At 42.2% G+C, this 26,399-nt stretch overlaps 14 non-coding genes across 14 annotated transcripts; all 14 read left to right on the plus strand.

Annotated features, from left to right (window-relative positions):
* The first annotated feature begins 1,302 nt into the window (after nucleotides 1-1,302).
* LOC126476605 (small nucleolar RNA U3) lies at nucleotides 1,303-1,509 on the plus strand. Its single transcript, XR_007587095.1, has one exon. It is a non-coding gene; the product is annotated as a small nucleolar RNA U3 (small nucleolar RNA).
* A 953-nt stretch (nucleotides 1,510-2,462) lies between these two features.
* Nucleotides 2,463-2,581, plus strand: LOC126476718 (U5 spliceosomal RNA). The gene has a single exon (XR_007587190.1). It is a non-coding gene; the product is annotated as a U5 spliceosomal RNA (small nuclear RNA).
* Nucleotides 2,582-5,025: 2,444 nt separating this feature from the next.
* LOC126476606 (small nucleolar RNA U3) lies at nucleotides 5,026-5,232 on the plus strand. The gene has a single exon (XR_007587096.1). It is a non-coding gene; the product is annotated as a small nucleolar RNA U3 (small nucleolar RNA).
* Nucleotides 5,233-6,184: 952 nt separating this feature from the next.
* On the plus strand, nucleotides 6,185-6,303 carry LOC126476708 (U5 spliceosomal RNA). The gene has a single exon (XR_007587181.1). It is a non-coding gene; the product is annotated as a U5 spliceosomal RNA (small nuclear RNA).
* Nucleotides 6,304-8,735: 2,432 nt separating this feature from the next.
* LOC126476607 (small nucleolar RNA U3) lies at nucleotides 8,736-8,942 on the plus strand. Its single transcript, XR_007587097.1, has one exon. It is a non-coding gene; the product is annotated as a small nucleolar RNA U3 (small nucleolar RNA).
* A 953-nt stretch (nucleotides 8,943-9,895) lies between these two features.
* On the plus strand, nucleotides 9,896-10,014 carry LOC126476713 (U5 spliceosomal RNA). The gene has a single exon (XR_007587185.1). It is a non-coding gene; the product is annotated as a U5 spliceosomal RNA (small nuclear RNA).
* A 2,432-nt stretch (nucleotides 10,015-12,446) lies between these two features.
* On the plus strand, nucleotides 12,447-12,653 carry LOC126476608 (small nucleolar RNA U3). The gene has a single exon (XR_007587098.1). It is a non-coding gene; the product is annotated as a small nucleolar RNA U3 (small nucleolar RNA).
* A 953-nt stretch (nucleotides 12,654-13,606) lies between these two features.
* LOC126476714 (U5 spliceosomal RNA) lies at nucleotides 13,607-13,725 on the plus strand. The gene has a single exon (XR_007587186.1). It is a non-coding gene; the product is annotated as a U5 spliceosomal RNA (small nuclear RNA).
* Nucleotides 13,726-16,167: 2,442 nt separating this feature from the next.
* LOC126476609 (small nucleolar RNA U3) lies at nucleotides 16,168-16,374 on the plus strand. The gene has a single exon (XR_007587099.1). It is a non-coding gene; the product is annotated as a small nucleolar RNA U3 (small nucleolar RNA).
* A 953-nt stretch (nucleotides 16,375-17,327) lies between these two features.
* Nucleotides 17,328-17,446, plus strand: LOC126476715 (U5 spliceosomal RNA). The gene has a single exon (XR_007587187.1). It is a non-coding gene; the product is annotated as a U5 spliceosomal RNA (small nuclear RNA).
* Nucleotides 17,447-19,880: 2,434 nt separating this feature from the next.
* Nucleotides 19,881-20,087, plus strand: LOC126476620 (small nucleolar RNA U3). The gene has a single exon (XR_007587108.1). It is a non-coding gene; the product is annotated as a small nucleolar RNA U3 (small nucleolar RNA).
* A 951-nt stretch (nucleotides 20,088-21,038) lies between these two features.
* LOC126476698 (U5 spliceosomal RNA) lies at nucleotides 21,039-21,157 on the plus strand. The gene has a single exon (XR_007587173.1). It is a non-coding gene; the product is annotated as a U5 spliceosomal RNA (small nuclear RNA).
* Nucleotides 21,158-23,613: 2,456 nt separating this feature from the next.
* On the plus strand, nucleotides 23,614-23,820 carry LOC126476610 (small nucleolar RNA U3). The gene has a single exon (XR_007587100.1). It is a non-coding gene; the product is annotated as a small nucleolar RNA U3 (small nucleolar RNA).
* Nucleotides 23,821-24,777: 957 nt separating this feature from the next.
* Nucleotides 24,778-24,896, plus strand: LOC126476704 (U5 spliceosomal RNA). Its single transcript, XR_007587178.1, has one exon. It is a non-coding gene; the product is annotated as a U5 spliceosomal RNA (small nuclear RNA).
* The last annotated feature ends 1,503 nt before the right edge of the window (nucleotides 24,897-26,399 follow it).

The following is a 26,399-nucleotide window of genomic DNA, read 5'->3' on the forward strand; positions in this document are numbered from 1 at the left end:
GGTGGAACACGCTGAGAACATTGTGTGAAGTGCACAGAAGTAGCTATTTGAGTATGTATGAAAATGTGAGGTAACCACTGTTACTCCTAAATTTCTGTGGAATTAAGTTTTCTGTATGTGTGTATGTGTGTGTGTGTGTGTGTGTGTGTGTGTGTGTGTGTGTGTGTGTGTGTGTGTGTGTGAGGTTCAAGTTGGTAGTTTATATGTTGCAAGCGAAAAAAGCTTTTTAGTAAACTGAGGCACTAGCATTAGTTTCCTGTTCACTGTGACAAGGAAGCTAGTATAAAAAGTAGTTTGTGGTTTTGCTTGCAAAGAAGTGCTCATGGGATGAAAGCACTGCTTGGGATTATTCTGAGATGATGGGGGGATTGCTAAACATGTAGCATTTTAGTAAGGAGCTTGTCGGAGTAGTTGTATAGTTGTAAAATTATTTGTTATTTTATGAGAAATTTCTGTATTCATAGCACATGGGCCATCATAGTTGAAGCATACAGATTGGCATGGTATGCGTAGGTCTGTAAAATGTCCTGACAGTGATGTTGATAGAGACTTGTTGTATACTTTGATTCTTCATCTGTTTAACAGTAGACATAAGAAATGTATTAGTGGAGCAAGTAGCTGTGAAATTGCTGGTGTATGATTGATAGTATGGACGTGGCGCTGAATGGAAGTGTTTGTTCAGCTGTGGGTGTTTTCATAATTGCCATGTGAGGAAAAGCAATACTCGTGATAGGCGAAAAGAGATACAGAGAGAAACACATTTGTTGCGAGTATTGTATATCAGCAGCTCCAAGGGCGGGTATCAAGTAAGACGCAAAGTGAAACGAAAGAGGAAGTATGCATGAAAGAGGCCAAATATCGACAAGAGTTCGCACTGTTAGAGTGAGGTGAATGAGCTAGTGCTGTGCGAAAAATTTCGAAGAGAGAGGCGGTTTTAAAGAAAGCACAAGAGTCCTATGAATGCCCTCTTGTGTGTTTCTCTTTCAGTGGCTATTTGGCATGTCTGCTTGCGCCGTAGAATGCTACTGTATGTGCCCCAGGCCGCCATCTAGCGGCCGGAGGTGCAAGCGGTGTTTACATACAGTCTCGCCTGAGGCAATGGTCTCTCATTTCGGAACGCAAGAAGCACTGGTAGCGCACAAAATAGCTGAGCGAGATCATGGCGGCCAAGTAAGAGTAGAAGTAGGTTCTTTGCAGAATGTCCGAGCTTGTAAATCGCGAAATGTGAAGAGTGTGTCGTATTCTCGTAGGGCGTGTTGACGGTCTCGTGGCATAAGTAGCGAGCGGTGATAGCTTGCAAGCAAGATCATACTTCACAGGATCATTTCTGTAGTATGTCTTCAACTCTCTCTAGTTCAAAGCTGGAGTAGACGTAACCACGATGATGAGTGGTAGCACTCTCCCTGAGCGTGAGGCTTGCGATCGAGATTCATCGCATCTTGGTTGTAATCGATGATCGTTCACCACATTCTGAGGGATGTGGGAAGGGAATAGCGCTTTCCGAGTGGTGGTTTTATTTTATAGATCAGAAGCGTAAGTCATACCTTTGGTATCGGGACCCGCGTCGTTGCAGAAATGTCGCTGCAGGTTGTGGAAGGACTTTGATTGCGACATGTCATGAAAGCCTTGTGGAAGTTTCTCGAGTGTCACGGGGACGAGCCATTTGATTTGGCCTGCTCCAAGTGCTAGGCTTGGATGACAACGACGTACTTTTGAGTTACAAGACTGAGTGAGCAACACAAGAAGAGTGCAATTGATGACCATAAAAAGCTGACACACAACACAGTGTTGATAATCACCACTAATGCATGATGTACGAAACATTTAGGAGGAGCACGTTTGGCTAGCAAACATGAATTGAGCGATTTGCAAGGCACTGTTATCTGCAAGAAGGAATGCATGAAATTGGCAAATGAATAAGACTGGTTCAAATACTATCGACAGAAATTTTATTTCTGTTGTCAACTAGTATTAATTAGATGTGTGGGAGTAGGGGGATATTTCCCTTGCACCATACATCTACATACACGTTTCGTCTGATGTGGCCTAGTTTTGCGTACAAAGAACTGTCTAGTTGTCAGTTTTTTCAGTGAACGAATGTGGTAGGGAGGAGAGAGATTAGTGTTAGATGCAGAGCAGTGCGGGCAGTTGTGTGTCGGACGTTGTATGTCGGACGGTGAGTCGCCGACAGGAATTAGGCGTGCTGCCATCTGTCGGCAGGTGAGGTAATGAAGCAGCTTGAATGGTGACAGAAATGATGAAAATAGTTAACTAAAGAGTAATAGCGACGACATTTGGCAGACACGTGTTTCAGCGTTGACAGTTAGTTTGGGGTGTGTGCTTGCATGACACTGGAAGTCTGTTGACGGTAGAGAAGTAGACAAGACGGAAAGAATTTTCCGCGTTCTCGCGGAGAAGTAATAGAGAAGCAGCCATAAGTATTGAAGTGAGGGCGTTGATCGGCACTCTGGTTTCCCTTCAAAACGAATAAATCTTTCGCCTTTTACTAAAGATTTCCGTGGAGTGCAACATTAAATGAGTCTATAAGGTATTTTTCGCAGTGCTCGGCTATTGCTGAGCCATAATCACAAGTGAAAACGTAATGTAAGTAGCAAGAGGTAGATTGTGTTGTGTGAATGAAGGGCGTGGAGTAGCGGATGACGTTGGATCAGGCAGATATTTGTTTTTTTAAAATTTGAAATTGTAATAGGCCGTGTCGTAGTATAATGAAACAAGTACATTTGCCCTGAAATGGCGTACAGTGTGTTAGACGATTGTGTAAAGACAGAGAGGGAGCTACAGGACTACCTGGAAACACTTGGTGAACCCTTTCCGTACCTCAGTTCTAGATGATTTGAGAGTGTTTACTTGCACTGCGGTTGCACAACAGCATATAAACTGATATTTTCAAGTGAATGATGAATGATAGGCTTTGTAAGAAATACTGGTATGTGATTAGTAGATTATGTTTTGAAACCCAAAATTATTTTTACCACAGAAGTTTGTGATTTGTAGGTATGATGTGAGTGAGCTTTGGGCCGAAGATGGTGGTTAGTTGGGCAGGATGAGTATTTAAATGGTTTTCAATAGAGTGGATATTAGTGACACTGGCTTGTTGCCATAATGTGTTTGTTCATAACAGTGTACTCAGTTGTGTAGAAGATTTAGGTGAGAAAGAGACAGTTGTTGAATATGACATAAATAGCTAGAAATGAAGTAAGTAGTAATTTCCTGCTAGGTGTAGTTTGGGTATGGTGTGTCTCAGTGAGAGATAAATCTTGAAATTGAAGGGTTGTTCCTAGCTACAGTCTTGGAAACTATGTATCTGCTGTTGACTCCAATGTTTTCAAGATTACTTGTGTACAAAATTGGGCAGACTTTGCAGTTTCTTCTTCAGTAAATCAGTGGAAGGTGGTGCAGATAATGGTAAAAATGTTCAGTGCCTCCTGTGAGTTGTTGATGCTGCTTGTCTTTTAAGTAAAATTGATAGGGGCTCTTGATTGACCCAGCCATACACAGAGCTGGTGCATACTTGGCTTGAGAAGACTTTGGTCAGTAAATGATGAAATACCAACACAGTGCTCACAACAAAGCTCCTTTCCCTGCATTCTAGTTTCCCTCGGGTATAGAGTGACATGATATTGGCAGAGGATGTGCAGATAATCACTTTGATCAGGCTGTTTGTTTTTTTAATGCTCTTTTACCAGAATCCATGCATAGTGATAACTGTGTTCTCTGGTGGAACACGCTGAGAACATTGTGTGAAGTGCACAGAAGTAGCTATTTGAGTATGTATGAAAATGTGAGGTAACCACTGTTACTCCTAAATTTCTGTGGAATTAAGTTTTCTGTATGTGTGTATGTGTGTGTGTGTGTGTGTGTGTGTGTGTGTGTGTGTGTGTGTGAGGTTCAAGTTGGTAGTTTATATGTTGCAAGCGAAAAAAGCTTTTTAGTAAACTGAGGCACTAGCATTAGTTTCCTGTTCACTGTGACAAGGAAGCTAGTATAAAAAGTAGTTTGTGGTTTTGCTTGCAAAGAAGTGCTCATGGGATGAAAGCACTGCTTGGGATTATTCTGAGATGATGGGGGGATTGCTAAACATGTAGCATTTTAGTAAGGAGCTTGTCGGAGTAGTTGTATAGTTGTAAAATTATTTGTTATTTTATGAGAAATTTCTGTATTCATAGCACATGGGCCATCATAGTTGAAGCATACAGATTGGCATGGTATGCGTAGGTCTGTAAAATGTCCTGACAGTGATGTTGATAGAGACTTGTTGTATACTTTGATTCTTCATCTGTTTAACAGTAGACATAAGAAATGTATTAGTGGAGCAAGTAGCTGTGAAATTGCTGGTGTATGATTGATAGTATGGACGTGGCGCTGAATGGAAGTGTTTGTTCAGCTGTGGGTGTTTTCATAATTGCCATGTGAGGAAAAGCAATACTCGTGATAGGCGAAAAGAGATACAGAGAGAAACACATTTGTTGCGAGTATTGTATATCAGCAGCTCCAAGGGCGGGTATCAGGTAAGACGCAAAGTGAAACGAAAGAGGAAGTATGCATGAAAGAGGCCAAATATCGACTAGAGTTCGCACTGTTAGAGTGAGGTGAATGAGCTAGTGGTGTGCGAAAAACTTCGAAGAGAGAGGCGGTTTTAAAGAAAGCACAAGAGTCCTATGAATGCCCTCTTGTGTGTTTCTCTTTCAGTGGCTATTTGGCATGTCTGCTTGCGCCGTAGAATGCTACTGTATGTGCCCCAGGCCGCCATCTAGCGGCCGGAGGTGCAAGCGGTGTTTACATACAGTCTCGCCTGAGGCAATGGTCTCTCATTTCGGAACGCAAGAAGCACTGGTAGCGCACAAAATAGCTGAGCGAGATCATGGCGGCCAAGTAAGAGTAGAAGTAGGTTCTTTGCAGAATGTCCGAGCTTGTAAATCGCGAAATGTGAAGAGTGTGTCGTATTCTCGTAGGGCGTGTTGACGGTCTCGTGGCATAAGTAGCGAGCGGTGATAGCTTGCAAGCAAGATCATACTTCACAGGATCATTTCTGTAGTATGTCTTCAACTCTCTCTAGTTCAAAGCTGGAGTAGACGTAACCACGATGATGAGTGGTAGCACTCTCCCTGAGCGTGAGGCTTGCGATCGAGATTCATCGCATCTTGGTTGTAATCGATGATCGTTCACCACATTCTGAGGGATGTGGGAAGGGAATAGCGCTTTCCGAGTGGTGGTTTTATTTTATAGATCAGAAGCGTAAGTCATACCTTTGGTATCGGGACCCGCGTCGTTGCAGAAATGTCGCTGCAGGTTGTGGAAGGACTTTGATTGCGACATGTCATGAAAGCCTTGTGGAAGTTTCTCGAGTGTCACGGGGACGAGCCATTTGATTTGGCCTGCTCCAAGTGCTAGGCTTGGATGACAACGACGTACTTTTGAGTTACAAGACTGAGTGAGCAACACAAGAAGAGTGCAATTGATGACCATAAAAAGCTGACACACAACACAGTGTTGATAATCACCACTAATGCATGATGTACGAAACATTTAGGAGGAGCACGTTTGGCTAGCAAACATGAATTGAGCGATTTGCAAGGCACTGTTATCTGCAAGAAGGAATGCATGAAATTGGCAAATGAATAAGACTGGTTCAAATACTATCGACTGAAATTTTATTTCTGTTGTCAACTAGTATTAATTAGATGTGTGGGAGTAGGGGGATATTTCCCTTGCACCATACATCTACATACACGTTTCGTCTGATGTGGCCTAGTTTTGCGTACAAAGAACTGTCTAGTTGTCAGTTTTTTCAGTGAACGAATGTGGTAGGGAGGAGAGAGATTAGTGTTAGATGCAGAGCAGTGCGGGCAGTTGTGTGTCGGACGTTGTATGTCGGACGGTGAGTCGCCGACAGGAATTAGGCGTGCTGCCATCTGTCGGCAGGTGAGGTAATGAAGCAGCTTGAATGGTACAGAAATGATGAAAATAGTTAACTAAAGAGTAATAGCGACGACATTTGGCAGACACGTGTTTCAGCGTTGACAGTTAGTTTGGGGTGTGTGCTTGCATGACACTGGAAGTCTGTTGACGGTAGAGAAGTAGACAAGACGGAAAGAATTTTCCGCGTTCTCGCGGAGAAGTAATAGAGAAGCAGCCATAAGTATTGAAGTGAGGGCGTTGATCGGCACTCTGGTTTCCCTTCAAAACGAATAAATCTTTCGCCTTTTACTAAAGATTTCCGTGGAGGGGAACATTAAATGTGTCTATAAGGCATTTTTCGTAGTGCTCGGCTATTGCTGAGCCATAATCACGAGTGAAAACGTAATGTAAGTAGCAAGAGATAGATTGTGTTGTGTGAATGAAGGGCGTGGAGTAGCGGATGACGTTGGATCAGGCAGATATTTGTTTTTTTAAAATTTGAAATTGTAATAGGCCGTGTCGTAGTATAATGAAACAAGTACATTTGCCCTGAAATGGCGTACAGTGTGTTAGACGATTGTGTAAAGACAGAGAGGGAGCTACAGGACTACCTGGAAACACTTGGTGAACCCTTTCCGTACCTCAGTTCTAGATGATTTGAGAGTGTTTACTTGCACTGCAGTTGCACAACAGCATATAAACTGATATTTTGAAGTGAATGATGAATGATAGGCTTTGTAAGAAATACTGGTATGTGATTAGTAGATTATGTTTTGAAACCCAAAATTATTTTTACCACAGAAGTTTGTGATTTGTAGGTATGATGTGAGTGAGCTTTGGGCCGAAGATGGTGGTTAGTTGGGCAGGATGAGTATTTAAATGGTTTTCAATAGAGTGGATATTAGTGACACTGGCTTGTTGCCATAATGTGTTTGTTCATAACAGTGTACTCAGTTGTGTAGAAGATTTAGGTGAGAAAGAGACAGTTGTTGAATATGACATAAATAGCTAGAAATGAAGTAAGTAGTAATTTCCTGCTAGGTGTAGTTTGGGTATGGTGTGTCTCAGTGAGAGATAAATCTTGAAATTGAAGGGTTGTTCCTAGCTACAGTCTTGGAAACTATGTATCTGCTGTTGACTCCAATGTTTTCAAGATTACTTGTGTACAAAATTGGGCAGACTTTGCAGTTTCTTCTTCAGTAAATCAGTGGAAGGTGGTGCAGATAATGGTAAAAATGTTCAGTGCCTCCTGTGAGTTGTTGATGCTGCTTGTCTTTTAAGTAAAATTGATAGGGGCTCTTGATTGACCCAGCCATACACAGAGCTGGTGCATACTTGGCTTGAGAAGACTTTGGTCAGTAAATGATGAAATACCAACACAGTGCTCACAACAAAGCTCCTTTCCCTGCATTCTAGTTTCCCTCGGGTATAGAGTGACATGATATTGGCAGAGGATGTGCAGATAATCACTTTGATCAGGCTGTTTGTTTTTTTAATGCTCTTTTACCAGAATCCATGCATAGTGATAACTGTGTTCTCTGGTGGAACACGCTGAGAACATTGTGTGAAGTGCACAGAAGTAGCTATTTGAGTATGTATGAAAATGTGAGGTAACCACTGTTACTCCTAAATTTCTGTGGAATTAAGTTTTCTGTATGTGTGTGTGTGTGTATGTGTGTGTGTGTGTGTGTGTGTGTGGTTCAAGTTGGTAGTTTATATGTTGCAAACGAAAAAAGCTTTTTAGTAAACTGAGGCACTAGCATTAGTTTCCTGTTCACTGTGACAAGGAAGCTAGTATAAAAAGTAGTTTGTGGTTTTGCTTGCAAAGAAGTGCTCATGGGATGAAAGCACTGCTTGGGATTATTCTGAGATGATGGGGGGATTGCTAAACATGTAGCATTTTAGTAAGGAGCTTGTCGGAGTAGTTGTATAGTTGTAAAATTATTTGTTATTTTATGAGAAATTTCTGTATTCATAGCACATGGGCCATCATAGTTGAAGCATACAGATTGGCATGGTATGCGTAGGTCTGTAAAATGTCCTGACAGTGATGTTGATAGAGACTTGTTGTATACTTTGATTCTTCATCTGTTTAACAGTAGACATAAGAAATGTATTAGTGGAGCAAGTAGCTGTGAAATTGCTGGTGTATGATTGATAGTATGGACGTGGCGCTGAATGGAAGTGTTTGTTCAGCTGTGGGTGTTTTCATAATTGCCATGTGAGGAAAAGCAATACTCGTGATAGGCGAAAAGAGATACAGAGAGAAACACATTTGTTGCGAGTATTGTATATCAGCAGCTCCAAGGGCGGGTATCAGGTAAGACGCAAAGTGAAACGAAAGAGGAAGTATGCATGAAAGAGGCCAAATATCGACTAGAGTTCGCACTGTTAGAGTGAGGTGAATGAGCTAGTGGTGTGCGAAAAACTTCGAAGAGAGAGGCGGTTTTAAAGAAAGCACAAGAGTCCTATGAATGCCCTCTTGTGTGTTTCTCTTTCAGTGGCTATTTGGCATGTCTGCTTGCGCCGTAGAATGCTACTGTATGTGCCCCAGGCCGCCATCTAGCGGCCGGAGGTGCAAGCGGTGTTTACATACAGTCTCGCCTGAGGCAATGGTCTCTCATTTCGGAACGCAAGAAGCACTGGTAGCGCACAAAATAGCTGAGCGAGATCATGGCGGCCAAGTAAGAGTAGAAGTAGGTTCTTTGCAGAATGTCCGAGCTTGTAAATCGCGAAATGTGAAGAGTGTGTCGTATTCTCGTAGGGCGTGTTGACGGTCTCGTGGCATAAGTAGCGAGCGGTGATAGCTTGCAAGCAAGATCATACTTCACAGGATCATTTCTGTAGTATGTCTTCAACTCTCTCTAGTTCAAAGCTGGAGTAGACGTAACCACGATGATGAGTGGTAGCACTCTCCCTGAGCGTGAGGCTTGCGATCGAGATTCATCGCATCTTGGTTGTAATCGATGATCGTTCACCACATTCTGAGGGATGTGGGAAGGGAATAGCGCTTTCCGAGTGGTGGTTTTATTTTATAGATCAGAAGCGTAAGTCATACCTTTGGTATCGGGACCCGCGTCGTTGCAGAAATGTCGCTGCAGGTTGTGGAAGGACTTTGATTGCGACATGTCATGAAAGCCTTGTGGAAGTTTCTCGAGTGTCACGGGGACGAGCCATTTGATTTGGCCTGCTCCAAGTGCTAGGCTTGGATGACAACGACGTACTTTTGAGTTACAAGACTGAGTGAGCAACACAAGAAGAGTGCAATTGATGACCATAAAAAGCTGACACACAACACAGTGTTGATAATCACCACTAATGCATGATGTACGAAACATTTAGGAGGAGCACGTTTGGCTAGCAAACATGAATTGAGCGATTTGCAAGGCACTGTTATCTGCAAGATGGAATGCATGAAATTGGCAAATGAATAAGACTGGTTCAAATACTATCGACAGAAATTTTATTTCTGTTGTCAACTAGTATTAATTAGATGTGTGGGAGTAGGGGGATATTTCCCTTGCACCATACATCTACATACACGTTTCGTCTGATGTGGCCTAGTTTTGCGTACAAAGAACTGTCTAGTTGTCAGTTTTTTCAGTGAACGAATGTGGTAGGGAGGAGAGAGATTAGTGTTAGATGCAGAGCAGTGCGGGCAGTTGTGTGTCGGACGTTGTATGTCGGACGGTGAGTCGCCGACAGGAATTAGGCGTGCTGCCATCTGTCGGCAGGTGAGGTAATGAAGCAGCTTGAATGGTGACAGAAATGATGAAAATAGTTAACTAAAGAGTAATAGCGACGACATTTGGCAGACACGTGTTTCAGCGTTGACAGTTAGTTTGGGGTGTGTGCTTGCATGACACTGGAAGTCTGTTGACGGTAGAGAAGTAGACAAGACGGAAAGAATTTTCCGCGTTCTCGCGGAGAAGTAATAGAGAAGCAGCCATAAGTATTGAAGTGAGGGCGTTGATCGGCACTCTGGTTTCCCTTCAAAACGAATAAATCTTTCGCCTTTTACTAAAGATTTCCGTGGAGGGGAACATTAAATGAATCTATAAGGCATTTTTCGTAGTGCTCGGCTATTGCTGAGCCATAATCACAAGTGAAAACGTAATGTAAGTAGCAAGAGATAGATTGTGTTGTGTGAATGAAGGGCGTGGAGTAGCGGATGACGTTGGATCAGGCAGATATTTGTTTTTTTAAAATTTGAAATTGTAATAGGCCGTGTCGTAGTATAATGAAACAAGTACATTTGCCCTGAAATGGCGTACAGTGTGTTAGACGATTGTGTAAAGACAGAGAGGGAGCTACAGGACTACCTGGAAACACTTGGTGAACCCTTTCCGTACCTCAGTTCTAGATGATTTGAGAGTGTTTACTTGCACTGCAGTTGCACAACAGCATATAAACTGATATTTTGAAGTGAATGATGAATGATAGGCTTTGTAAGAAATACTGGTATGTGATTAGTAGATTATGTTTTGAAACCCAAAATTATTTTTACCACAGAAGTTTGTGATTTGTAGGTATGATGTGAGTGAGCTTTGGGCCGAAGATGGTGGTTAGTTGGGCAGGATGAGTATTTAAATGGTTTTCAATAGAGTGGATATTAGTGACACTGGCTTGTTGCCATAATGTGTTTGTTCATAACAGTGTACTCAGTTGTGTAGAAGATTTAGGTGAGAAAGAGACAGTTGTTGAATATGACATAAATAGCTAGAAATGAAGTAAGTAGTAATTTCCTGCTAGGTGTAGTTTGGGTATGGTGTGTCTCAGTGAGAGATAAATCTTGAAATTGAAGGGTTGTTCCTAGCTACAGTCTTGGAAACTATGTATCTGCTGTTGACTCCAATGTTTTCAAGATTACTTGTGTACAAAATTGGGCAGACTTTGCAGTTTCTTCTTCAGTAAATCAGTGGAAGGTGGTGCAGATAATGGTAAAAATGTTCAGTGCCTCCTGTGAGTTGTTGATGCTGCTTGTCTTTTAAGTAAAATTGATAGGGGCTCTTGATTGACCCAGCCATACACAGAGCTGGTGCATACTTGGCTTGAGAAGACTTTGGTCAGTAAATGATGAAATACCAACACAGTGCTCACAACAAAGCTCCTTTCCCTGCATTCTAGTTTCCCTCGGGTATAGAGTGACATGATATTGGCAGAGGATGTGCAGATAATCACTTTGATCAGGCTGTTTGTTTTTTTAATGCTCTTTTACCAGAATCCATGCATAGTGATAACTGTGTTCTCTGGTGGAACACGCTGAGAACATTGTGTGAAGTGCACAGAAGTAGCTATTTGAGTATGTATGAAAATGTGAGGTAACCACTGTTACTCCTAAATTTCTGTGGAATTAAGTTTTCTGTATGTGTGTGTGTGTGTATGTGTGTGTGTGTGTGTGTGTGTGTGGTTCAAGTTGGTAGTTTATATGTTGCAAACGAAAAAAGCTTTTTAGTAAACTGAGGCACTAGCATTAGTTTCCTGTTCACTGTGACAAGGAAGCTAGTATAAAAAGTAGTTTGTGGTTTTGCTTGCAAAGAAGTGCTCATGGGATGAAAGCACTGCTTGGGATTATTCTGAGATGATGGGGGGATTGCTAAACATGTAGCATTTTAGTAAGGAGCTTGTCGGAGTAGTTGTATAGTTGTAAAATTATTTGTTATTTTATGAGAAATTTCTGTATTCATAGCACATGGGCCATCATAGTTGAAGCATACAGATTGGCATGGTATGCGTAGGTCTGTAAAATGTCCTGACAGTGATGTTGATAGAGACTTGTTGTATACTTTGATTCTTCATCTGTTTAACAGTAGACATAAGAAATGTATTAGTGGAGCAAGTAGCTGTGAAATTGCTGGTGTATGATTGATAGTATGGACGTGGCGCTGAATGGAAGTGTTTGTTCAGCTGTGGGTGTTTTCATAATTGCCATGTGAGGAAAAGCAATACTCGTGATAGGCGAAAAGAGATACAGAGAGAAACACATTTGTTGCGAGTATTGTATATCAGCAGCTCCAAGGGCGGGTATCAGGTAAGACGCAAAGTGAAACGAAAGAGGAAGTATGCATGAAAGAGGCCAAATATCGACTAGAGTTCGCACTGTTAGAGTGAGGTGAATGAGCTAGTGGTGTGCGAAAAACTTCGAAGAGAGAGGCGGTTTTAAAGAAAGCACAAGAGTCCTATGAATGCCCTCTTGTGTGTTTCTCTTTCAGTGGCTATTTGGCATGTCTGCTTGCGCCGTAGAATGCTACTGTATGTGCCCCAGGCCGCCATCTAGCGGCCGGAGGTGCAAGCGGTGTTTACATACAGTCTCGCCTGAGGCAATGGTCTCTCATTTCGGAACGCAAGAAGCACTGGTAGCGCACAAAATAGCTGAGCGAGATCATGGCGGCCAAGTAAGAGTAGAAGTAGGTTCTTTGCAGAATGTCCGAGCTTGTAAATCGCGAAATGTGAAGAGTGTGTCGTATTCTCGTAGGGCGTGTTGACGGTCTCGTGGCATAAGTAGCGAGCGGTGATAGCTTGCAAGCAAGATCATACTTCACAGGATCATTTCTGTAGTATGTCTTCAACTCTCTCTAGTTCAAAGCTGGAGTAGACGTAACCACGATGATGAGTGGTAGCACTCTCCCTGAGCGTGAGGCTTGCGATCGAGATTCATCGCATCTTGGTTGTAATCGATGATCGTTCACCACATTCTGAGGGATGTGGGAAGGGAATAGCGCTTTCCGAGTGGTGGTTTTATTTTATAGATCAGAAGCGTAAGTCATACCTTTGGTATCGGGACCCGCGTCGTTGCAGAAATGTCGCTGCAGGTTGTGGAAGGACTTTGATTGCGACATGTCATGAAAGCCTTGTGGAAGTTTCTCGAGTGTCACGGGGACGAGCCATTTGATTTGGCCTGCTCCAAGTGCTAGGCTTGGATGACAACGACGTACTTTTGAGTTACAAGACTGAGTGAGCAACACAAGAAGAGTGCAATTGATGACCATAAAAAGCTGACACACAACACAGTGTTGATAATCACCACTAATGCATGATGTACGAAACATTTAGGAGGAGCACGTTTGGCTAGCAAACATGAATTGAGCGATTTGCAAGGCACTGTTATCTGCAAGATGGAATGCATGAAATTGGCAAATGAATAAGACTGGTTCAAATACTATCGACAGAAATTTTATTTCTGTTGTCAACTAGTATTAATTAGATGTGTGGGAGTAGGGGGATATTTCCCTTGCACCATACATCTACATACACGTTTCGTCTGATGTGGCCTAGTTTTGCGTACAAAGAACTGTCTAGTTGTCAGTTTTTTCAGTGAACGAATGTGGTAGGGAGGAGAGAGATTAGTGTTAGATGCAGAGCAGTGCGGGCAGTTGTGTGTCGGACGTTGTATGTCGGACGGTGAGTCGCCGACAGGAATTAGGCGTGCTGCCATCTGTCGGCAGGTGAGGTAATGAAGCAGCTTGAATGGTGACAGAAATGATGAAAATAGTTAACTAAAGAGTAATAGCGACGACATTTGGCAGACACGTGTTTCAGCGTTGACAGTTAGTTTGGGGTGTGTGCTTGCATGACACTGGAAGTCTGTTGACGGTAGAGAAGTAGACAAGACGGAAAGAATTTTCCGCGTTCTCGCGGAGAAGTAATAGAGAAGCAGCCATAAGTATTGAAGTGAGGGCGTTGATCGGCACTCTGGTTTCCCTTCAAAACGAATAAATCTTTCGCCTTTTACTAAAGATTTCCGTGGAGGGGAACATTAAATGAATCTATAAGGCATTTTTCGTAGTGCTCGGCTATTGCTGAGCCATAATCACAAGTGAAAACGTAATGTAAGTAGCAAGAGATAGATTGTGTTGTGTGAATGAAGGGCGTGGAGTAGCGGATGACGTTGGATCAGGCAGATATTTGTTTTTTTAAAATTTGAAATTGTAATAGGCCGTGTCGTAGTATAATGAAACAAGTACATTTGCCCTGAAATGGCGTACAGTGTGTTAGACGATTGTGTAAAGACAGAGAGGGAGCTACAGGACTACCTGGAAACACTTGGTGAACCCTTTCCGTACCTCAGTTCTAGATGATTTGAGAGTGTTTACTTGCACTGCAGTTGCACAACAGCATATAAACTGATATTTTCAAGTGAATGATGAATGATAGGCTTTGTAAGAAATACTGGTATGTGATTAGTAGATTATGTTTTGAAACCCAAAATTATTTTTACCACAGAAGTTTGTGATTTGTAGGTATGATGTGAGTGAGCTTTGGGCCGAAGATGGTGGTTAGTTGGGCAGGATGAGTATTTAAATGGTTTTCAATAGAGTGGATATTAGTGACACTGGCTTGTTGCCATAATGTGTTTGTTCATAACAGTGTACTCAGTTGTGTAGAAGATTTAGGTGAGAAAGAGACAGTTGTTGAATATGACATAAATAGCTAGAAATGAAGTAAGTAGTAATTTCCTGCTAGGTGTAGTTTGGGTATGGTGTGTCTCAGTGAGAGATAAATCTTGAAATTGAAGGGTTGTTCCTAGCTACAGTCTTGGAAACTATGTATCTGCTGTTGACTCCAATGTTTTCAAGATTACTTGTGTACAAAATTGGGCAGACTGCAGTTTCTTCTTTAGTAAATCAGTGGAAGGTGGTGCAGACAATGGTAAAAATGTTCAGTGCCTCCTGTGAGTTGTTGATGCTGCTTGTCTTTTAAGTAAAATTGATAGGGGCTCTTGATTGACCCAGCCATACACAGAGCTGGTGCATACTTGGCTTGAGAAGACTTTGGTCAGTAAACGATGAAATACCAACACAGTGCTCACAACAAAGCTCCTTTCCCTGCATTCTAGTTTCCCTCGGGTATAGAGTGACATGATATTGGCAGAGGATGTGCAGATAATCACTTTGATCAGGCTGTTTGTTTTTTTAATGCTCTTTTACCAGAATCCATGCATAGTGATAACTGTGTTCTCTGGTGGAACACGATGAGAACATTGTGTGAAGTGCACAGAAGTAGCTATCTGAGTATGTATGAAAATGTGAGGTAACCACTGTTACTCCTAAATTTCTGTGGAATTAAGTTTTCTGTATGTGTGTGTGTGTGTGTGTGTGTGTGTGTGTGTGTGTGTGTGTGTGTGTGTGAGGTTCAAGTTGGTAGTTTATATGTTGCAAGCGAAAAAAGCTTTTTAGTAAACTGAGGCACTAGCATTAGTTTCCTGTTCACTGTGACAAGGAAGCTAGTATAAAAAGTAGTTTGTGGTTTTGCTTGCAAAGAAGTGCTCATGGGATGAAAGCACTGCTTGGGATTATTCTGAGATGATGGGGGGATTGCTAAACATGTAGCATTTTAGTAAGGAGCTTGTCGGAGTAGTTGTATAGTTGTAAAATTATTTGTTATTTTATGAGAAATTTCTGTATTCATAGCACATGGGCCATCATAGTTGAAGCATACAGATTGGCATGGTATGCGTAGGTCTGTAAAATGTCCTGACAGTGATGTTGATAGAGACTTGTTGTATACTTTGATTCTTCATCTGTTTAACAGTAGACATAAGAAATGTATTAGTGGAGCAAGTAGCTGTGAAATTGCTGGTGTATGATTGATAGTATGGACGTGGCGCTGAATGGAAGTGTTTGTTCAGCTGTGGGTGTTTTCATAATTGCCATGTGAGGAAAAGCAATACTCGTGATAGGCGAAAAGAGATACAGAGAGAAACACATTTGTTGCGAGTATTGTATATCAGCAGCTCCAAGGGCGGGTATCAGGTAAGACGCAAAGTGAAACGAAAGAGGAAGTATGCATGAAAGAGGCCAAATATCGACTAGAGTTCGCACTGTTAGAGTGAGGTGAATGAGCTAGTGGTGTGCGAAAAACTTCGAAGAGAGAGGCGGTTTTAAAGAAAGCACAAGAGTCCTATGAATGCCCTCTTGTGTGTTTCTCTTTCAGTGGCTATTTGGCATGTCTGCTTGCGCCGTAGAATGCTACTGTATGTGCCCCAGGCCGCCATCTAGCGGCCGGAGGTGCAAGCGGTGTTTACATACAGTCTCGCCTGAGGCAATGGTCTCTCATTTCGGAACGCAAGAAGCACTGGTAGCGCACAAAATAGCTGAGCGAGATCATGGCGGCCAAGTAAGAGTAGAAGTAGGTTCTTTGCAGAATGTCCGAGCTTGTAAATCGCGAAATGTGAAGAGTGTGTCGTATTCTCGTAGGGCGTGTTGACGGTCTCGTGGCATAAGTAGCGAGCGGTGATAGCTTGCAAGCAAGATCATACTTCACAGGATCATTTCTGTAGTATGTCTTCAACTCTCTCTAGTTCAAAGCTGGAGTAGACGTAACCACGATGATGAGTGGTAGCACTCTCCCTGAGCGTGAGGCTTGCGATCGAGATTCATCGCATCTTGGTTGTAATCGATGATCGTTCACCACATTCTGAGGGATGTGGGAAGGGAATAGCGCTTTCCGAGTGGTGGTTTTATTTTATAGATCAGAAGCGTAAGTCATACCTTTGGTATCGGGACCCGCGTCGTTGCAGAAATGTCGCTGCAGGTTGTGGAAGGACTTTGATTGCGACATGTCATGAAAGCCTTGTGGAAGTTTCTCGAGTGTCACGGGGACGAGCCATTTGATTTGGCCTGCTCCAAGTGCTAGGCTTGGATGACAACGACGTACTTTTGAGTTACAAGACTGAGTGAGCAACACAAGAAGAGTGCAATTGATGACCATAAAAAGCTGACACACAACACAGTGTTGATAATCACCACTAATGCATGATGTACGAAACATTTAGGAGGAGCACGTTTGGCTAGCAAACATGAATTGAGCGATTTGCAAGGCACTGTTATCTGCAAGATGGAATGCATGAAATTGGCAAATGAATAAGACTGGTTCAAATACTATCGACAGAAATTTTATTTCTGTTGTCAACTAGTATTAATTAGATGTGTGGGAGTAGGGGGATATTTCCCTTGCACCATACATCTACATACACGTTTCGTCTGATGTGGCCTAGTTTTGCGTACAAAGAACTGTCTAGTTGTCAGTTTTTTCAGTGAACGAATGTGGTAGGGAGGAGAGAGATTAGTGTTAGATGCAGAGCAGTGCGGGCAGTTGTGTGTCGGACGTTGTATGTCGGACGGTGAGTCGCCGACAGGAATTAGGCGTGCTGCCATCTGTCGGCAGGTGAGGTAATGAAGCAGCTTGAATGGTGACAGAAATGATGAAAATAGTTAACTAAAGAGTAATAGCGACGACATTTGGCAGACACGTGTTTCAGCGTTGACAGTTAGTTTGGGGTGTGTGCTTGCATGACACTGGAAGTCTGTTGACGGTAGAGAAGTAGACAAGACGGAAAGAATTTTCCGCGTTCTCGCGGAGAAGTAATAGAGAAGCAGCCATAAGTATTGAAGTGAGGGCGTTGATCGGCACTCTGGTTTCCCTTCAAAACGAATAAATCTTTCGCCTTTTACTAAAGATTTCCGTGGAGGGGAACATTAAATGAATCTATAAGGCATTTTTCGTAGTGCTCGGCTATTGCTGAGCCATAATCACAAGTGAAAACGTAATGTAAGTAGCAAGAGATAGATTGTGTTGTGTGAATGAAGGGCGTGGAGTAGCGGATGACGTTGGATCAGGCAGATATTTGTTTTTTTAAAATTTGAAATTGTAATAGGCCGTGTCGTAGTATAATGAAACAAGTACATTTGCCCTGAAATGGCGTACAGTGTGTTAGACGATTGTGTAAAGACAGAGAGGGAGCTACAGGACTACCTGGAAACACTTGGTGAACCCTTTCCGTACCTCAGTTCTAGATGATTTGAGAGTGTTTACTTGCACTGCAGTTGCACAACAGCATATAAACTGATATTTTCAAGTGAATGATGAATGATAGGCTTTGTAAGAAATACTGGTATGTGATTAGTAGATTATGTTTTGAAACCCAAAATTATTTTTACCACAGAAGTTTGTGATTTGTAGGTATGATGTGAGTGAGCTTTGGGCCGAAGATGGTGGTTAGTTGGGCAGGATGAGTATTTAAATGGTTTTCAATAGAGTGGATATTAGTGACACTGGCTTGTTGCCATAATGTGTTTGTTCATAACAGTGTACTCAGTTGTGTAGAAGATTTAGGTGAGAAAGAGACAGTTGTTGAATATGACATAAATAGCTAGAAATGAAGTAAGTAGTAATTTGCTGCTAGGTGTAGTTTGGGTATGGTGTGTCTCAGTGAGAGATAAATCTTGAAATTGAAGGGTTGTTCCTAGCTACAGTCTTGGAAACTATGTATCTGCTGTTGACTCCAATGTTTTCAAGATTACTTGTGTACAAAATTGGGCAGACTGCAGTTTCTTCTTTAGTAAATCAGTGGAAGGTGGTGCAGACAATGGTAAAAATGTTCAGTGCCTCCTGTGAGTTGTTGATGCTGCTTGTCTTTTAAGTAAAATTGATAGGGGCTCTTGATTGACCCAGCCATACACAGAGCTGGTGCATACTTGGCTTGAGAAGACTTTGGTCAGTAAACGATGAAATACCAACACAGTGCTCACAACAAAGCTCCTTTCCCTGCATTCTAGTTTCCCTCGGGTATAGAGTGACATGATATTGGCAGAGGATGTGCAGATAATCACTTTGATCAGGCTGTTTGTTTTTTTAATGCTCTTTTACCAGAATCCATGCATAGTGATAACTGTGTTCTCTGGTGGAACACGATGAGAACATTGTGTGAAGTGCACAGAAGTAGCTATCTGAGTATGTATGAAAATGTGAGGTAACCACTGTTACTCCTAAATTTCTGTGGAATTAAGTTTTCTGTATGTGTGTGTGTGTGTGTGTGTGTGTGTGTGTGTGTGTGTGTGTGAGGTTCAAGTTGGTAGTTTATATGTTGCAAGCGAAAAAAGCTTTTTAGTAAACTGAGGCACTAGCATTAGTTTCCTGTTCACTGTGACAAGGAAGCTAGTATAAAAAGTAGTTTGTGGTTTTGCTTGCAAAGAAGTGCTCATGGGATGAAAGCACTGCTTGGGATTATTCTGAGATGATGGGGGGATTGCTAAACATGTAGCATTTTAGTAAGGAGCTTGTCGGAGTAGTTGTATAGTTGTAAAATTATTTGTTATTTTATGAGAAATTTCTGTATTCATAGCACATGGGCCATCATAGTTGAAGCATACAGATTGGCATGGTATGCGTAGGTCTGTAAAATGTCCTGACAGTGATGTTGATAGAGACTTGTTGTATACTTTGATTCTTCATCTGTTTAACAGTAGACATAAGAAATGTATTAGTGGAGCAAGTAGCTGTGAAATTGCTGGTGTATGATTGATAGTATGGACGTGGCGCTGAATGGAAGTGTTTGTTCAGCTGTGGGTGTTTTCATAATTGCCATGTGAGGAAAAGCAATACTCGTGATAGGCGAAAAGAGATACAGAGAGAAACACATTTGTTGCGAGTATTGTATATCAGCAGCTCCAAGGGCGGGTATCAGGTAAGACGCAAAGTGAAACGAAAGAGGAAGTATGCATGAAAGAGGCCAAATATCGACTAGAGTTCGCACTGTTAGAGTGAGGTGAATGAGCTAGTGGTGTGCGAAAAACTTCGAAGAGAGAGGCGGTTTTAAAGAAAGCACAAGAGTCCTATGAATGCCCTCTTGTGTGTTTCTCTTTCAGTGGCTATTTGGCATGTCTGCTTGCGCCGTAGAATGCTACTGTATGTGCCCCAGGCCGCCATCTAGCGGCCGGAGGTGCAAGCGGTGTTTACATACAGTCTCGCCTGAGGCAATGGTCTCTCATTTCGGAACGCAAGAAGCACTGGTAGCGCACAAAATAGCTGAGCGAGATCATGGCGGCCAAGTAAGAGTAGAAGTAGGTTCTTTGCAGAATGTCCGAGCTTGTAAATCGCGAAATGTGAAGAGTGTGTCGTATTCTCGTAGGGCGTGTTGACGGTCTCGTGGCATAAGTAGCGAGCGGTGATAGCTTGCAAGCAAGATCATACTTCACAGGAACATTTCTGTAGTATGTCTTCAACTCTCTCTAGTTCAAAGCTGGAGTAGACGTAACCACGATGATGAGTGGTAGCACTCTCCCTGAGCGTGAGGTTTGCGATCGAGATTCATCGCATCTTGGTTGTAATCGATGATCGTTCACCACATTCTGAGGGATGTGGGAAGGGAATAGCGCTTTCCGAGTGGTGGTTTTATTTTATAGATCAGAAGCGTAAGTCACCTTTGGTATCGGGACCCGCGTCGTTGCAGAAATGTCGCTGCAGGTTGTGGAAGGACTTTGATTGCGACATGTCATGAAAGCCTTGTGGAAGTTTCTCGAGTGTCACGGGGACGAGCCATTTGATTTGGCCTGCTCCAAGTGCTAGGCTTGGATGACAACGACGTACTTTTGAGTTACAAGACTGAGTGAGCAACACAAGAAGAGTGCAATTGATGACCATAAAAAGCTGACACACAACACAGTGTTGATAATCACCACTAATGCATGATGTACGAAACATTTAGGAGGAGCACGTTTGGCTAGCAAACATGAATTGAGCGATTTGCAAGGCACTGTTATCTGCAAGAAGGAATGCATGAAATTGGCAAATGAATAAGACTGGTTCAAATACTATCGACAGAAATTTTATTTCTGTTGTCAACTAGTATTAATTAGATGTGTGGGAGTAGGGGGATATTTCCCTTGCACCATACATCTACATACACGTTTCGTCTGATGTGGCCTAGTTTTGCGTACAAAGAACTGTCTAGTTGTCAGTTTTTTCAGTGAACGAATGTGGTAGGGAGGAGAGAGATTAGTGTTAGATGCAGAGCAGTGCGGGCAGTTGTGTGTCGGACGTTGTATGTCGGACGGTGAGTCGCCGACAGGAATTAGGCGTGCTGCCATCTGTCGGCAGGTGAGGTAATGAAGCAGCTTGAATGGTGACAGAAATGATGAAAATAGTTAACTAAAGAGTAATAGCGACGACATTTGGCAGACACGTGTTTCAGCGTTGACAGTTAGTTTGGGGTGTGTGCTTGCATGACACTGGAAGTCTGTTGACGGTAGAGAAGTAGACAAGACGGAAAGAATTTTCCGCGTTCTCGCGGAGAAGTAATAGAGAAGCAGCCATAAGTATTGAAGTGAGGGCGTTGATCGGCACTCTGGTTTCCCTTCAAAACGAATAAATCTTTCGCCTTTTACTAAAGATTTCCGTGGAGGGGAACATTAAATGAGTCTATAAGGTATTTTTCGTAGTGCTCGGCTATTGCTGAGCCATAATCACAAGTGAAAACGTAATGTAAGTAGCAAGAGGTAGATTGTGTTGTGTGAATGAAGGGCGCGGAGTAGCGGATGACGTTGGATCAGGCAGATATTTGTTTTTTTAAAATTTGAAATTGTAATAGGCCGTGTCGTAGTATAATGAAACAAGTACATTTGCCCTGAAATGGCGTACAGTGTGTTAGACGATTGTGTAAAGACAGAGAGGGAGCTACAGGACTACCTGGAAACACTTGGTGAACCCTTTCCGTACCTCAGTTCTAGATGATTTGAGAGTGTTTACTTGCACTGCAGTTGCACAACAGCATATAAACTGATATTTTGAAGTGAATGATGAATGATAGGCTTTGTAAGAAATACTGGTATGTGATTAGTAGATTATGTTTTGAAACCCAAAATTATTTTTACCACAGAAGTTTGTGATTTGTAGGTATGATGTGAGTGAGCTTTGGGCCGAAGATGGTGGTTAGTTGGGCAGGATGAGTATTTAAATGGTTTTCAATAGAGTGGATATTAGTGACACTGGCTTGTTGCCATAATGTGTTTGTTCATAACAGTGTACTCAGTTGTGTAGAAGATTTAGGTGAGAAAGAGACAGTTGTTGAATATGACATAAATAGCTAGAAATGAAGTAAGTAGTAATTTCCTGCTAGGTGTAGTTTGGGTATGGTGTGTCTCAGTGAGAGATAAATCTTGAAATTGAAGGGTTGTTCCTAGCTACAGTCTTGGAAACTATGTATCTGCTGTTGACTCCAATGTTTTCAAGATTACTTGTGTACAAAATTGGGCAGACTTTGCAGTTTCTTCTTCAGTAAATCAGTGGAAGGTGGTGCAGATAATGGTAAAAATGTTCAGTGCCTCCTGTGAGTTGTTGATGCTGCTTGTCTTTTAAGTAAAATTGATAGGGGCTCTTGATTGACCCAGCCATACACAGAGCTGGTGCATACTTGGCTTGAGAAGACTTTGGTCAGTAAATGATGAAATACCAACACAGTGCTCACAACAAAGCTCCTTTCCCTGCATTCTAGTTTCCCTCGGGTATAGAGTGACATGATATTGGCAGAGGATGTGCAGATAATCACTTTGATCAGGCTGTTTGTTTTTTTAATGCTCTTTTACCAGAATCCATGCATAGTGATAACTGTGTTCTCTGGTGGAACACGCTGAGAACATTGTGTGAAGTGCACAGAAGTAGCTATTTGAGTATGTATGAAAATGTGAGGTAACCACTGTTACTCCTAAATTTCTGTGGAATTAAGTTTTCTGTATGTGTGTGTGTGTGTGTGTGTGTGTGTGTGTGTGTGTGTGTGTGTGTGTGTGTGTGTGTGTGTGAGGTTCAAGTTGGTAATTTATATGTTGCAAGCGAAAAAAGCTTTTTAGTAAACTGAGGCACTAGCATTAGTTTCCTGTTCACTGTGACAAGGAAGCTAGTATAAAAAGTAGTTTGTGGTTTTGCTTGCAAAGAAGTGCTCATGGGATGAAAGCACTGCTTGGGATTATTCTGAGATGATGGGGGGATTGCTAAACATGTAGCATTTTAGTAAGGAGCTTGTCGGAGTAGTTGTATAGTTGTAAAATTATTTGTTATTTTATGAGAAATTTCTGTATTCATAGCACATGGGCCATCATAGTTGAAGCATACAGATTGCCATGGTATGCGTAGGTCTGTAAAATGTCCTGACAGTGATGTTGATAGAGACTTGTTGTATACTTTGATTCTTCATCTGTTTAACAGTAGACATAAGAAATGTATTAGTGGAGCAAGTAGCTGTGAAATTGCTGGTGTATGATTGATAGTATGGATGTGGCGCTGAATGGAAGTGTTTGTTCAGCTGTGGGTGTTTTCATAATTGCCATGTGAGGAAAAGCAATACTCGTGATAGGCGAAAAGAGATACAGAGAGAAATACATTTGTTGCGAGTATTGTATATCAGCAGCTCCAAGGGCGGGTATCAAGTAAGACGCAAAGTGAAACGAAAGAGGAAGTATGCATGAAAGAGGCCAAATATCGACAAGAGTTCGCACTGTTAGAGTGAGGTGAATGAGCTAGTGCTGTGCGAAAAATTTCGAAGAGAGAGGCGGTTTTAAAGAAAGCACAAGAGTCCTATGAATGCCCTCTTGTGTGTTTCTCTTTCAGTGGCTATTTGGCATGTCTGCTTGCGCCGTAGAATGCTACTGTATGTGCCCCAGGCCGCCATCTAGCGGCCGGAGGTGCAAGCGGTGTTTACATACAGTCTCGCCTGAGGCAATGGTCTCTCATTTCGGAACGCAAGAAGCACTGGTAGCGCACAAAATAGCTGAGCGAGATCATGGCGGCCAAGTAAGAGTAGAAGTAGGTTCTTTGCAGAATGTCCGAGCTTGTAAATCGCGAAATGTGAAGAGTGTGTCGTATTCTCGTAGGGCGTGTTGACGGTCTCGTGGCATAAGTAGCGAGCGGTGATAGCTTGCAAGCAAGATCATACTTCACAGGATCATTTCTGTAGTATGTCTTCAACTCTCTCTAGTTCAAAGCTGGAGTAGACGTAACCACGATGATGAGTGGTAGCACTCTCCCTGAGCGTGAGGCTTGCGATCGAGATTCATCGCATCTTGGTTGTAATCGATGATCGTTCACCACATTCTGAGGGATGTGGGAAGGGAATAGCGCTTTCCGAGTGGTGGTTTTATTTTATAGATCAGAAGCGTAAGTCATACCTTTGGTATCGGGACCCGCGTCGTTGCAGAAATGTCGCTGCAGGTTGTGGAAGGACTTTGATTGCGACATGTCATGAAAGCCTTGTGGAAGTTTCTCGAGTGTCACGGGGACGAGCCATTTGATTTGGCCTGCTCCAAGTGCTAGGCTTGGATGACAACGACGTACTTTTGAGTTACAAGACTGAGTGAGCAACACAAGAAGAGTGCAATTGATGACCATAAAAAGCTGACACACAACACAGTGTTGATAATCACCACTAATGCATGATGTACGAAACATTTAGGAGGAGCACGTTTGGCTAGCAAACATGAATTGAGCGATTTGCAAGGCACTGTTATCTGCAAGAAGGAATGCATGAAATTGGCAAATGAATAAGACTGGTTCAAATACTATCGACAGAAATTTTGTTTCTGTTGTCAACTAGTATTAATTAGATGTGTGGGAGTAGGGGGATATTTCCCTTGCACCATACATCTACATACACGTTTCGTCTGATGTGGCCTAGTTTTGCGTACAAAGAACTGTCTAGTTGTCAGTTTTTTCAGTGAACGAATGTGGTAGGGAGGAGAGAGATTAGTGTTAGATGCAGAGCAGTGCGGGCAGTTGTGTGTCGGACGTTGTATGTATGTCGGACGGTGAGTCGCCGACAGGAATTAGGCGTGCTGCCATCTGTCGGCAGGTGAGGTAATGAAGCAGCTTGAATGGTGACAGAAATGATGAAAATAGTTAACTAAAGAGTAATAGCGACGACATTTGGCAGACACGTGTTTCAGCGTTGACAGTTAGTTTGGGGTGTGTGCTTGCATGACACTGGAAGTCTGTTGACGGTAGAGAAGTAGACAAGACGGAAAGAATTTTCCGCGTTCTCGCGGAGAAGTAATAGAGAAGCAGCCATAAGTATTGAAGTGAGTGCGTTGATCGGCACTCTGGTTTCCCTTCAAAACGAATAAATCTTTCGCCTTTTACTAAAGATTTCCGTGGAGGGGAACATTAAATGAGTCTATAAGGTATTTTTCGCAGTGCTCGGCTATTGCTGAGCCATAATCACAAGTGAAAACGTAATGTAAGTAGCAAGAGGTAGATTGTGTTGTGTGAATGAAGGGCGTGGAGTAGCGGATGACGTTGGATCAGGCAGATATTTGTTTTTTTAAAATTTGAAATTGTAATAGGCCGTGTCGTAGTATAATGAAACAAGTACATTTGCCCTGAAATGGCGTACAGTGTGTTAGACGATTGTGTAAAGACAGAGAGGGAGCTACAGGACTACCTGGAAACACTTGGTGAACCCTTTCCGTACCTCAGTTCTAGATGATTTGAGAGTGTTTACTTGCACTGCAGTTGCACAACAGCATATAAACTGATATTTTCAAGTGAATGATGAATGATAGGCTTTGTAAGAAATACTGGTATGTGATTAGTAGATTATGTTTTGAAACCCAAAATTATTTTTACCACAGAAGTTTGTGATTTGTAGGTATGATGTGAGTGAGCTTTGGGCCGAAGATGGTGGTTAGTTGGGCAGGATGAGTATTTAAATGGTTTTCAATAGAGTGGATATTAGTGACACTGGCTTGTTGCCATAATGTGTTTGTTCATAACAGTGTACTCAGTTGTGTAGAAGATTTAGGTGAGAAAGAGACAGTTGTTGAATATGACATAAATAGCTAGAAATGAAGTAAGTAGTAATTTCCTGCTAGGTGTAGTTTGGGTATGGTGTGTCTCAGTGAGAGATAAATCTTGAAATTGAAGGGTTGTTCCTAGCTACAGTCTTGGAAACTATGTATCTGCTGTTGACTCCAATGTTTTCAAGATTACTTGTGTACAAAATTGGGTAGACTTTGCAGTTTCTTCTTCAGTAAATCAGTGGAATGTGGTGCAGATAATGGTAAAAATGTTCAGTGCCTCCTGTGAGTTGTTGATGCTGCTTGTCTTTTAAGTAAAATTGATAGGGGCTCTTGATTGACCCAGCCATACACAGAGCTGGTGCATACTTGGCTTGAGAAGACTTTGGTCAGTAAATGATGAAATACCAACACAGTGCTCACAACAAAGCTCCTTTCCCTGCATTCTAGTTTCCCTCGGGTATAGAGTGACATGATATTGGCAGAGGATGTGCAGATAATCACTTTGATCAGGCTGTTTGTTTTTTTAATGCTCTTTTACCAGAATCCATGCATAGTGATAACTGTGTTCTCTGGTGGAACACGATGAGAACATTGTGTGAAGTGCACAGAAGTAGCTATTTGAGTATGTATGAAAATGTGAGGTAACCACTGTTACTCCTAAATTTCTGTGGAATTAAGTTTTCTGTATGTGTGTGTGTGTGTGTGTGTGTGTGTGTGTGTGTGTGTGTGAGGTTCAAGTTGGTAGTTTATATGTTGCAAGCGAAAAAAGCTTTTTAGTAAACTGAGGCACTAGCATTAGTTTCCTGTTCACTGTGACAAGGAAGCTAGTATAAAAAGTAGTTTGTGGTTTTGCTTGCAAAGAAGTGCTCATGGGATGAAAGCACTGCTTGGGATTATTCTGAGATGATGGGGGGATTG

This window comes from Schistocerca serialis, chromosome 4 (assembly GCF_023864345.2).
Source record: "Schistocerca serialis cubense isolate TAMUIC-IGC-003099 chromosome 4, iqSchSeri2.2, whole genome shotgun sequence".
NCBI lineage: Eukaryota > Metazoa > Arthropoda > Insecta > Orthoptera > Acrididae > Schistocerca > Schistocerca serialis.